The following is a 13,740-nucleotide window of genomic DNA, read 5'->3' as shown; positions in this document are numbered from 1 at the left end:
GAAGTGCCTGCTGAGGGCTCCTGAGGGGTGATGTGTAAAGCTGTGAGTGTGAAGCTGAAAGTGCAGTATAGAGTTTTCCCCAGGAAGTTAGAGACGCAAAGAATGTGCATCATGTGCTGTGGAGAGTGGCAGGCAGTGCGTACAGCCAAGAGAACCCAAGAGAAGGTCAAAGGGGCTGTAACTGGAAATGTCATAGAGGTGGGGGTACCTGAGGCCTCTGGAGCTTACATCTCAGCACTACATGTTCTGGATGCAGGATCAACAGGACTTAATAGTTTCCCTGTTGTGTTTCAGTTTTGTTTTGGTTCAATTCTTTTCTAGTTTCCCTTTACTTTAGAATAAGAATATTTGCCCTATTGCCATTGTGTTCTAAAGACATGTAACTTGCTTTTTCATTTTTTTTCTGCAAAACTCACAGCTAAACATTTACCTTAAGTGTCAGAGGAGACTATGGTCTTGGGACTTTTAAACAGTGCTAACTCTTAAGATTTTTGCATCTCTTAGAGATGGGTTATATACATTTTGTGTAATGAGATATGGCTATGAACATTTTGAACACAAAGGGACCGAATGTTATGGTTTAGGTCTAAGGTACCCCCCAAATCTCTTATGCTCAGAGTATGGGGTTTTCATAAGGCAATTGGACTATGCCAGCCCTATACTCATTAGTGGATTATTTCCTTGATTAGTACATAACTGAATGTTCTGTTAGGAGATGAGGCCTAGTTGGAAGAGGTTGGTCACTGAAAGTGTGGCCTAAAAGTGTACTTCCTATTCCCCAGTCTCTTTCTCTTTCTTTTAATCTCTGCCTCTCTTTTAATCTCACCCACTTTTACATTCTCTCTCTCTCTCTCTCTCTCTCTCTCTCTCTCTCTCTCTCTCTGTCTGTCTCTCTCTCTGTCTGTCTCTCTCTCTTCCTTAAAATTACCACAAGATGAGGGCTTTACTCTGCCATGCCCTTCCACTGTGATGTTCCTGCCTTGGATTCAGCTAGCCATAGTAAAAAAATATCTCTAAAAATTATGAGCCAAAACAAAATCTCTCCTCTTTTAAATTGCAGGTGTTGGGCATTGTGTCTCAGCAATGAGGCAGCTAAGGTAGTAGGGTTTCGTTATTGCCTGGAATCAATTGGATGGCATACCATTGGAGGGAATCTAAATTTTAAGGAGCGTTATTCAGGGGGAAAAAGTGTAAGACTGAATTTACCTATTGAAAGCTTATGGAGTCATTTAATTTTTAATAGATACACAGTATTTGTGGAGTACAGTATGATAGTTCAATGCATGTAAACAATGTATAGGAATATTTTCATCCTTTAAAACCTTCATTTTTGTGAGAACATTCAAAATCCTCTATTGTGGTTTGGATATAAGTATAGTGAACAAATGTGCTATAGCACAGCAAAACTTATTCTTTCTATCTAATTGCATTTTGGTTCCTGTTACTCAGCTTTTCTTTGTGCTCCCTAACCGCTACTGCCCCAGGTTATAATGGACTTTGTTACACTTTCTATATATGTGACCTCAATATTTTTTTAGCTTTTATACATGAATGAGAACATATAGTATTTTTCTTTCTGTGCCAGGCTTATTTCATTTAACATAAAGTCCTTTCATGCTCATCCATGTGTCAGTTGACAGCTTTTTAATCCGTGCCCTGACTTATAGTGAAAGTTACTCACATATGCTCATAGTTTTCATAATCTGCTCCCGGTAGTTTGAAAGCATAAAAATACTCTGTGCTTTATATAAAAATCTTGTAATTTACTATACATATCAAAATGCTCCTGAAGTTCAGAACCACATCCGTGCTTCCCCATGTGTAACACTTAAGAGTACTTCTTTTCTGGTGAAAGTTGTCTTTACTGTTTGCATGCCAAATAAAGGTTTATTAAAGAGCTTATTTGCATGTGGAAATGTGCCTGTGCCTTGATTATCCCTAAATGTATCCTAAAGAGGTCTCATCTTTGCTCTCTCCCCTTAGTTTCTTTGAATCAGTGCAGTTGAAATCTTGGATAAATATGGAAAATTTCTGTGATCCTAACAATTACATGCTGGCTTTTTATTGTGATTTAAACAAAGACAAAATATCATGTGCATAAACAAATAAAATATATTCAGGCATTGCTATTTCTAAAAACGGAATCTAATTGTCCAAACTAGAAATTCTTATTTGACTTATAAGCTCATGAGGAAGCATCTTTGCTAATTAAAGAATTAGAGCCTGGGTTTTTAGGTAGCGTATATGCTTTACATAAGCATTTGGATTGAAATTTCTTAAACATTGCAAACCTGAATCTCATGAGAGCTTATTATGTATAAAAGGTAGACCCTGCATATAAAAATGCTTAGCATTAAATCTTTTTGTATCTGTGATTTTTATTTAATTTCCCAGTTGATTAGTTGGCATTTTTGAAATTTGTCATTCCCCAACTCTAAATCATGTTTCCAGGATTCAATACACCATTATGCTATCTAGGGAGAGTGGCATCACCTAGTCATTAAGTAACGTAGGAAAGAAATGTGTTGAAATCTATGCTGTAGTGGACATTTGGCATGCTTCTTTGATACTTAACATCTAAATCCTCTTCCTCGCTGTCACATGACCTTACTTCCCACTAGAGAATACAAAAATCTTAATTCCTGCTTATCTGATTTCCTTTGAAGCTAGAGATAGCCATTCAGAAATGGCTGCCCTGAACCTAAGTGTCAAACAAAGCAGGATCTGTGAAAATTCCATTCTGCCAGCTTGTTGTGGCAGCCTCTTTTCTGGTCAGTGCAAGTGACGTCTAAAACCAGCAGAAGTGGCACTAGTATTTTCTACTACTTCTTTGGTGTTGATCTTAGCCATAATACCTTTCTGTTTGCATTTTCTGGAACCTGTGAACTAATCACTATCTATAAGTGAATTGATTTTTTTGTTTCAATTCAGCAAAAATGGATCCTATTACTTATAGTCACTCCAAATCTTGATCAGATACACTGACTCATCTTACCTTCTCATGAGCTGAGGAAAGGAAAAGAGATCAGAAGAACAGGTATTAACTGGTGAGACCACCTGTATTTCAGATTCAAATCTTCAGCTTGAGGTTGAGGAGAAAAAAACCTACATGAGAAAATCATTTGTTTTCCTGCTCAATTCTAGGAGGTCTAACAACATATTCCTATGGTACACAGAACACACACATCATAGAAAAATGACTAATGTAGCATGGTTAGGCAGATAAGGGACCTAACATAGCTCCTGAGAATTTTACTATGTTCAACGTGGCAGAGAAATCTTTTGTGGGTTTGCATATATCCTGAGGAAGAATGTGGTATATAACTAATAGTGCTTAGTACTAAGTTTATGAGATCACAAGAATAGACCATGTAATCTTCTACCTAAAGACAGCATGCTCCCCTGACTGGGCCTGAGATGCAGTGAGAAAAGCTGTGCCAATGAGACCTGAAGCAGGGCAAGTGAACAGCAAGTGCCTTTGGCTATCTGAGCAGAGATCTCTCTGCTCATTCCAAGTTTAAGATCAATGGTTCATCAGGGACAAGGATAAGGGACAAGTATAGCTTCTCATGCAGAAAAGCCAGTGGAGATCCAGTGTTAAATAGTCACTATAGGGTGGAAGATAATATTGTTTGATTTTATTAATAGGTGACAGTCCTTCCATGGTGTGGAGAGGAGGTGTGGGTAGAATGTGGTCACCATTTTTGAAAAACTCATTTCACATTAGATGAAACAGGTACATTGGTTGTTCTATGATCTCCTAGAAAATTCATGTTTCAAAATTAACTCCACGTGCGTGAAAATGTGGCTTATACATGTTGATATATTTGCCACAGATACCTATCTTCTTCATTGTCTCTACATTAGACTAGGATTTTTATAGACATGCCATGCATTTGTCATTAGTCCATATTTATATTTTTAATCCCTATAAATTGCTAACCTTGTTCAATATGTTGAAATCTATAACATTTAAACGTAGAATACAAAAGTAAACTGCCAACTCCTAACATAGTCTTTGACACAGTCAAGTTTTATTAAGTCAGAACCCAATTCCCTGGGCATTTAGAGACATGGCTAGTCATTCCTAATATAGTAGTTGAGGCAGTTAGGGATACCAAGGAAATGGCCTGAGGTATTTGTAGGGTAACAATTTCAATAACTAAGTTGTTTCTTTCCCTGAACCTGTATTTTTTAGAGATGATATCCATCATCACTTTAATTTCATTTCTTTCTGATTAAATACTCTACCTATGTAATTAGTGAGGCTGTTAGCATGTCATAGTTCTGCAATAGTATTTTATCATCAAGGACCTGATATAACTTATTTGCTTTTGTTGATTATATGTATATCTTTAAAGCTTCTTTGCTGTACCATCTATTTGAGCAGTTTGAAATGAGATTCTGTCTTTTTTCCCAGAGGACCAAAATATATTAAGGTATGCATGCATGTAATATATATTCTTCAATTCCCATTGTTCAGGGACACTGCTATTTGATCAGCTTGATATGAAGATAGCTCTGGGGTAGTGATACAAATGAATTTCTCAGATTAACATTTTAAAAACCATTTTCAAGAAAAGCATAAATAAAGTGAATTTGCCTAAACATGAATGTGAATTTGCCATTCATGAAATGAAAGTGCATGAGAAGTGATATACTATTCAATACTGAACTGTTATTATCAGTCATGGTTAAAATTTCATTAGAAATTGTGCAATAACAACCCAGAATTAGCATATCCTTAGTATAAGACGTGTGATCAATTTGAGTGTCATTAGATTCTCCTCTTTGTAGCTCTGTTATAATTATGAGAAAGTAATTGAAAATGCATAATGCTTTAAGTGTTGTTTAATAGTTCATGTATACAGTGATGATACCACTTTTCATGTTTATAATGATTCTCAGCTATTAATAGGCATCATGCTAAGTAACGCTAGTAGGAATTTAGGTATAGTCAGAGGTCATGCCTACACAGGTAGATAAATGGTTTGTGAAAAAATCAAGTTGCTTGTTACTTGAGTTATTACAGTTTGTGAAAAATAGATACAGGTCACTTCTGAAAGTAATGTGTGAGGAAAATCAAGACCAGTGTAAACATAATTCTAAGCATTACAAGAAGCACAGATTAGGCTACAAATGAAGAGCAGCTCGTGTTACATCACAGAGTCAAACCCCAATGAAAGTCCTTTACAAAGTAAAGCAGCATCAGATTTAATTACTGCTATGGGCTCAGTTGTGCCTTCCCAAATCCCCATGTTGAAGCTCTAACCTAACCCCTTGTACCTCAGAATGTGGTTTAACTTGAGGATAGCATCTTTTAAAAATATTTTTAAAAATTTTTTTAAATATAGTAAATGCAACAAAACAAGACAGAACAAAGCCAATCAAGACAATGCAGTGAAACTGGTACAGAGCATCAGAGCAGGATACTGGGGATAGCATTTTTAAAGAGACATTTATGTTAAAATGAGATTTTGAGGGTGAGTCCTAAACCAAAATAACGAGTGTCCTGATAAGGAGTGGAGATTAGGGTTAGACACCCAGAGAGGGACGCCCATGTGAAAGCAGTGCAGAAGTGGCCACTTGCAAACCAGACAGTGGCCTCGAAGAAACGAACCATGTCTACACCTTGATCTCAGATGGTTTAGCCTCCAGAATCATGAGATAATAAAGTTGTGTTGTAGGAGTCATTAGATCTATACTACATTGTTAGGGCAATCTCAGCCAGCTCACACTGCAATCATATACACAGCTTGTTTAAATATACTTGAATGTGGGGGAGTGTCGTTATTAGTGTGTGTGGGAGGTAAACATTTCAGGTACTTATAACTTTGAAAAAGTTTATATTGTCTTACATCCTCTTTTCAACCTTTCTTAATTTAAACTTTTTCTTAACTTTTGGAGGCTCTTTATGACTAAATGAGGGAGAAAATCAAGAAGGAAGGCAACATGGGATAAGGAAAACTGGGGACACTAAAAAAGGGATAAAGAGAATCCCAAGGAGATTGTGAGTAGAGCCTTGGGATAAGAGCTGTGCCCCACATGTAACCAATCTGGATTATAGTAATGGGACTCAAAATGTGCTGCAACCACTGTCCTCTTTTTATTGAGTGACTAAGCGAGCCTAGGCCTGGTCATTATTTGCTCTTGACTTGATCACTTGCTGGTCAGTTTCCTACTCTGCCTTATAGTGTGCTGTCTGGAGCAGCCAGAGACACAACTTCATCCATAGATGCGCTCTACTTTCTCTCCAGTGGGAACCTAAAAGCATAAACTACATAGCAAGCACCTGCCCAATCACATCCCCACCATGTACCCAGTCTCAAACCACCCTGTGGCCCTGCCAGATGCCCAAGTGTGGTAAGCCTTTATTTCCCAGATCTTACTCATAACCTGGCTTGCTGTGATCACAGAAAGGTGTGCTACAAACTCTCACTCAAATCAAAGTTACAGTATTTTCAACTTTGCTTTTCTTGAATTGCTTCATCTGACAATGGTAATTCTGCCTATTTAGACCTAGGTTTGGCTTGAAACTTGGCTTTTTAAAGCAAAGTAGTGTATAAGTGGAGGAGGAGGAGGCTGTGACACAGAAGGGACTCACAGATCTTGCTCATGAGGCATAATTTTCTGGCTCTTCCAAATTACACATACAGTATATGCTTTGGGTACACTTAGAAGCATGTGATCCATTTTTAAGAGCATGTAAAGAAACAGTTCCTGCCACAAAAGGCAATATGCAATGTGCACTCCTTGTTAAACTATACAATGTCTTCTTGGCTCTTTTCTCTTCCTATGTGTTTCCTTTCTGTCTTTTCTAGTTTAATTTTGCTTGCTGTCTTAAAATCTTTCCATTGTCATGATTTCTGGCATGTGTATTTTTGGTGGGATAGACACTGGATTAGATATGAGAAAAACCAGAGTCTACCACACACTTCTACAAATGACTCCTGCTTGTAGTTACAGAGTCAAAGCAGAATGTCATTTCCTCTTCAGGTTTTACTTTCTTCTTACACAGAATGACTGAGTTGGGTTTTTGAAGGCCACTAAAAACTTGTCTGTTATAGCAAATGTCTTGCTATGACTAAATATTTTATACTGACACATGCACTTATTTTTTGAGCCCTGACCTCTACAAAAGTACCTCAAGCCCTGTTGTACATAAATATGCTCCTGGATCATTTCCTTCTGAGTTTTCTAGGTTAGAGGGTTCATGTGTCAATTTACATTTTAGATTTCAGTACTCTGGTTTTTCATGAAGCCTGTTTTCTTTTTAAAATGCACAAATGAACTCGCAAGTAAAAAATAGGAGTTTGTAATTTTACTTTCTCCAGAGAAGAATTACAAAACCTATCTACAGTCAATTATAACATCCTAAAAGTGTCGGTTGTATTATCAATCAAAAACTTGCCAATTAATCTGCTGTAGAAATGCAATTTTTTGGTGTTTATAAATCCCATAGAACTGATATTTTTCACATAAGCTTTCAATCGCAGCATAAAATGTTCTTTCAATAGGTTTATATTTGTGGATGGATTTTAGAAATGAGATGATAAAGCCTGCGGTTTATTGGTAGAGAGCTAACACAAACCTTGGTTCATTGGTAGAGAGCTGAAACAAGCCTTGGAAAGACTGGGTCCTTAATGATGAGTCATCTGAAAAGAGAAAGACTTCTTGGCCAGGGTACCTGAGTAACAACTCAGAGATGGCACATGTAAAATAAAATGATTGATACTTTTGTCAAGAAAGGCATAATAGTGAAGTTTTTCTTCCAGTACATGAAAACAAATATGGCAAATAAGAAGACTGAACTCAACTAAGTTTCTGTATTCTTGGATATTTTGAGTGAGCACAACAAAAAAAATCCTAACATTTTCAATCATGTGCGTGTACATCAAATGACTTCCATTTCTCAGGCTCAGCAAGTGAGGAGAAAATGAGTGTTGATTGACAGTACGCTTTCAGTGGTACTGACTAGGAAAGTGTAGGTAGTTTTGAAAAGGAAAGCAATTCATCAATGAGCTAGACTTCCTAACAGTGGTCTAGAAAAGTACCAGCTGCTTAGGGACATTGCAGACGTTATCGTGTCCTTGTTTCTCCTCCTCTCTTCCCTGCTCCTCCATTGTGTTCCAGTCCTAGAATAGAACCTTGCACATAGTAGATGCTCAGTGAAGACGTCTTTAACCTGAATTCTCTTAATGTGCCTTGCTTTCACAGAGAAACACCTCAGCTTGACAAACGGCCATAAAATGAGTTTAAAAAGACCATGCCGTCCTAAAGAAAGACTTAATCCTAAACTTTCCCTATAAGCGTGAGTAGTCAATCAACTCACTGACTATAAAGCTCTTACTCTGGGTCAGAAATAAGAGAAGAGGGCGTGAAGCTCCAGGTTTTGAGGCCATGAGTGAAATGTTTTCCAATTCTGTTTCATTCTAGTCCGATAAATAGAAATTTAGTGAATGTGTTCTGTGAGTCATATATTGCGCTAGGCACTGGATAACAATTGCTCTTCAAAACAGCATCACAAAATAATGTTTTATCTCTGCTTTATAGGTTGATTTTGTGGGTGTTGGAAAGGTTCAGGAGCTATACCAAGGAGATTCTATAAACAGTAACAAGGCGAGGGGTAAATGTAGGTCTTTGGCTTTTTTCTATCACCCATACTTCTCTGTTTGAAAAAAGCCTAAAAGTACGGATGCTGTATACCTGTTAGACCTGGGAAGTCTCCTCAAACATACTCCAGTGCTCACCTTTCTTATTCCTGAGCCATTTCTGCATTCATAGAAAGCAGCCCATAATCTTCATCCTACAAATCAGACCTGAAACTCACAATCTGCAGGACAACTTTGCTAATGAATTTATTTTTCTTATTCTGGAATGAGCTAATATCCCTGGTCTTTGTTTCTCTTATTTCCATGATAAACAACAAAATCATTCATTTCACAGGGGTATTATGAGTGTTCACTCTTCCAGTTTCTGTATATAAGCATCATTTTACCACTGGACCTGTCTAAATTTAGACCACATGCCTACTCATTTGTTTATGTATTGATTGATTCACTCACTTAGAAAACATTTAGTAAGCATCCACTTTATATCATGTAATGCGCTTGATTGGACTGATTCAGCTCTGAATGAGACAGACACAGCTCTGGTCCTTACACAACTACAGGCTGTAGGGGAAGATAGGTGTGAATGAAGTAATGCAAATGAGATATGCTAGCAGCTATGATAGGGCAGTATTGATGATATGGCACTAGTCTGGCGGCCCAGAAAGACCACTCTCTAGAGGACATGTTGTAGAAGTTAGCTGAGAAGTGAAGGACAGATGCTACTTAGTAGGCAAACAGGCTGGAATGTGGGAGAAATGGATCGTGGTGCTGGATATTTAGCGAGGATTGAGATTAGTGCCCAAACCACTGTCCAGCTTTTTCTCCCTCTTCTAGATCCAACTTCAGTGAAGTAGAGAACCAAGTTTTCTTCCTGGGCACAAAGTTTTAATTAGCCAGTCTTATCAGCCTCTGGCTTTGTACTTGACCACAGAGGGCAAGTGTAATGATAACTGACCCTACAGGAAGAAGGTTCTACCCTAGTTATTCGAGAAAAATCTCACCCTTGGGCACACTCACTCAGAGCTTGACACAATTGATTTTGTTCACCCGGTTCCTGAATACAGACTACTTGGATATTTAAACACTTTGCAAGAAGACCAGGGAACTGGATAGGATGGAAGAGATGCAATAGAGGTAGAAGTTTTGCTAAAATATGATAAATTTTCTGCTGAAGTTCTCGATCTGTGTGAATATGGATAGTGTGGGTGATGTGTGAGCAGATCCAGCATTCATTTACCCCAGCCTTCACACTTTCTCTTTGTCTTTTCTTTAGACTCAGATTTTATATATGTCACCAGGAGCAAAATAAATTAATAAATACAATGATAATATCCTGCTCAACAAACATTCCCTTGTAGTGTTAGTGATTTTCCAGAAGCTTAAGATAGCACTCACTAAATGTGTATTGGGGGCTGACGAGGATTTGAAAGATACTGGACTGTTTATAAAATCTTTGAATAGCCTTGAAAAATGTCTCTGTCAGACAAAATGGTAGTTAGGCTTCCTATATGATCTATGTTGTTCTGTTAGTTGAGTACTTGTTATCTGTAGCTTAATGGGCCTGTGGTGTCTTCATTACATAGGTCACTCTTCAAAGAAAGGGATTTTTGATTCTTTGCCCCCTCTGGCTATTAATGTCTGCAAATGTATGCTCTTATTCAGTTGCTCATCTTCAATTTTTTTTTCCAGTGAGGCTCTGGTGAAGTACTAGGAAGATCCAAAAAGAAAAAGACATGGTTCCTGTGCCTAAGGGATTCAGAAGAAAAGGCACAGACAAGCAAATAACATAAGAGACAGTGTGATGAATGGGGTAACAGTGATAGGTACAAATTGCCATGGTGGCACTGTTGAGGGGTACCATCCCTCAAATTTCTAACAGTTCCTATAGGGCATGAGAAGGTTTCACTTGTATTCATTATATCACAATATCTAAGGTTCTCAAATAACACTGTGACTGATGGCGCGGCTCGTCTGCTGAGAACATGACCTTTGAGAACTGACATTGTACTTTGATGGATCCTGTACCCGAAACTCATGATCCATCATGGGAAATGTCATGAAACAGTGGTTTTGACTCCCGGGTCTCCTCACAAAATCTCTGTAACCTAAGCTCTTCACTGCCTGCCTCGTTTGACCTCTTATCAAAGTGGCCACATGGACCCTGCATCCACTCTCCTGTACAGTTTTGGAGAATAAAACTATTACAATCTTTTTAGCTTTCCTCTTCACCTACATTTTTGGTTTTATATTGTTGGTTTTTTTTAAGTTTCTAACCCAATTAACTAGTTCGTTTCTATTTAACATTTCTAAGTTTTTAATAATAAAAGATTTAAAATGTAAATTTTTCCTTTTTACAGTTTAATGACATCCTGTAAATTTTCATTTGAGACATTTTTACTTTTTGTTAAATTCCACATAATTGATAACTTCAGTTGTTTCCTCTGGTGTTTGTCAGAATATTTCCTGACTTCTAAACAGTAAAGTTATGGGATCATCTCTGAGTTGTGCATTTTGATTTTGATTTTCACTGAATTATTGTCAACATATGTAAACCACATCATCTTTAAATTTCAGAATCTAATTAGGCTTTATTGTACCCAGATATAAGATCAATTTTTATTAATTTTCCTGTAGAAGGTGCTACTGTTGTTAGTAGGGTACAAAGGCAGGTATGGCGTGTATACGTTTTCTTAAAAAAAGCTTATTAGTGTATGTTTGAGGCCTTACCATAAGCACATAACACTTTTCATCATCTTTTGCTCATTTAAATTTGTATTTGTATTTGTTAGTACATGATTGCAGTATGTGAAGCTTACATTCATCTTGGGGAGTGGGTGTGTGTGTCTAACACAGTTTGTTTCATTTTTTAATCCCTTTCCCCTTGTTCTTCCCACCCACCTCCCTCCATCTCTCAATCTATTTTCTTCATTTACATTCATGTTATCCTTACTACTCTTAGTTCATTTTTATGACGCACAATGTTTGCATTCATTGTGGGTATTTGGTACCTGTACATGGATTATCTTACATGTGCTTATTTCCTCTTCTCCTCCCCTTGTCTCCGCATGCTCACACTCCTGGACTTGCTCCCACTTGCAGGAGCTCTACCCCTTTGTTTCCCCCTATCCGTCCTTCAGTTTGCTCTTTGTACTTTTGTTACACAAAGAAGAGATACTGTAGGATGTTTAAGCTTGTGTTTCTGACTTATTTCACTCAACATACTATTTTCCAGGCCCATCCATTTTCCTATGTCATCTTACACCAGAAAGAATGGCAACTGTCAAAAAATTAAAGAATGCCAAATGCTGGCATGTCTGCAGTGACAAATGAATTCTTGTGCACCATTGGTAGGAATGTAAACTTCTACAGTCTCTATGCAAGTCAGGGTAGAGATTTCTCAAAGAACTATAAACAGAAATTCCATATGACCAGGCTATTTCCTTTCTAGATATCTTTTCCAAAGAGGTAAAGACATTATCCCACAGTGATACATGGATATTCATTTATAGCAGCACAGTTGATAATAGCTAAATCCTGGAAGCAGCCTTATGCCCATCAACATTTTTTTGAATGAGTAAAGAAAATGTGGTATCTATGCACAGTGGAACACTACCCGGCTCTAAAGAAGGATAAATCTCAAGGCATTTGTAGGAAAATATAATGTTGAGTGAATTAAGCTAGCTGCACAAGCTTTAATACCAAATGGTATCTCTCATTTGAATGTTTGCTAAATTGAGCTTGTCAATTACTCAAATACTAAATGAGTTTTTCTGGTATTATTTTTCCTACTCCAGGCCCATTAAATAACCTGAAACTTTTCTTAAATCTTTTCTGTCTTCCTAAAAGGCTTTGCTTAATATATTTCATTGCTATAGTACGTTTGCATAACGATTTAGGCTCATTTTATTCATCTTTGTGGGTTGCAGCTTTGCCATCACAAAGTTTCTGACAATACTATACATTAGCTCTTTGGTTATCCTTTTATTGATTTGTACATAATTACCCTTTCTATGTGCACTTGCCTGATACAACATAACATACCTTTTATTGAATTTCTCTTTGAAAATATCAGGCTTTCAGCAGTAGGCAAAGAAAACAGTTTGCTGGGTACTCACCCAACCCAGTCTATCTTTCTGGGTCATTTTCCAGCTCTTTGGCACAAAGATGGGGCCATATAATTTGCTTAGTCAGTAGAATGTGGCTAAAAATGGTGTGTATCATGCCAAATCCTTGAACCTAATAGCTTTTCCATGATCCTCTTTGTTCTCACTCCCTTTCTTCGCTCTGGGGCTGACAAATCTCAGAGGGTCACAGTGAGGCCCTGACAGAAGGCAGAGGTCAAGAGGGAGAGAGCCTGCGGCTTGTGTGGGATGCTTGAAGCAGCACACCGTATTGGCCTGGGATATGAGCAAACATTTGGCTTTGTGTTGTTAATATCCTTTAACGTGGCAATAAATATGTACTGTTCTGATCCAAAGGTCCACAAGTGTATACAAGGCAATGTGCTTTATCATTGCCTCATGGTCTCTAAAATATAGAATTCTCTTCTTCAGGGGTAGTTGCGGTCAACAATTTCTTATGTATGATCCAAGTGGTTGTTCGCATTCCTTTACCTATTTTGCTGTGAATTTTATTAATATTTTTCTAGTGATTGAACATTTGTATTTATAAATTAAGGAAATTAATTTTTGGTGCTATAAAAAGCACATATTTTCTCGGTTTATTTTTTAAGGGATTTTCTTCCACATAGAATACTTCAAGGTATATGTAGTGAATTTGTTAGTATTCCTAAAACTTGCAATCTCAGTTTCTATCCACATTGATCTATTGGTATATCAAATTTAAATAGGTCCAGCCATTTACTTGTCTTAACATGCCTTATTCTCCTGTGTCTGCCAATACTTTTGTAAGCATTTCACTTTCCCATTAGTAAACAGTCTCCAAGCCCCTTCACTCTATCTCCTAGTTTTTCTGAAATTCACACCAATCTGATTTCCAAGCTTTATATTTTTTTTCAATTATAAAGTGCTTTTTTTTGTTTCAAGAATCCTCAAAAAGGCCTTCTATTAGTTTTGAGTCATTATTCTCATTCATTTAGACATAATTATAAATATAATATGGTTAATTA

The sequence above is a fragment of the Cavia porcellus genome, unplaced genomic scaffold, assembly GCF_034190915.1.
Source record: "Cavia porcellus strain 051 isolate PalLab524CR breed Dunkin Hartley unplaced genomic scaffold, mCavPor4.1 scaffold_3, whole genome shotgun sequence".
NCBI classification, from domain to species: Eukaryota; Metazoa; Chordata; class Mammalia; order Rodentia; family Caviidae; genus Cavia; species Cavia porcellus.
The sequence above is the reverse complement of the archived record's forward strand: the minus strand, read 5'-3'. Positions refer to the sequence as shown.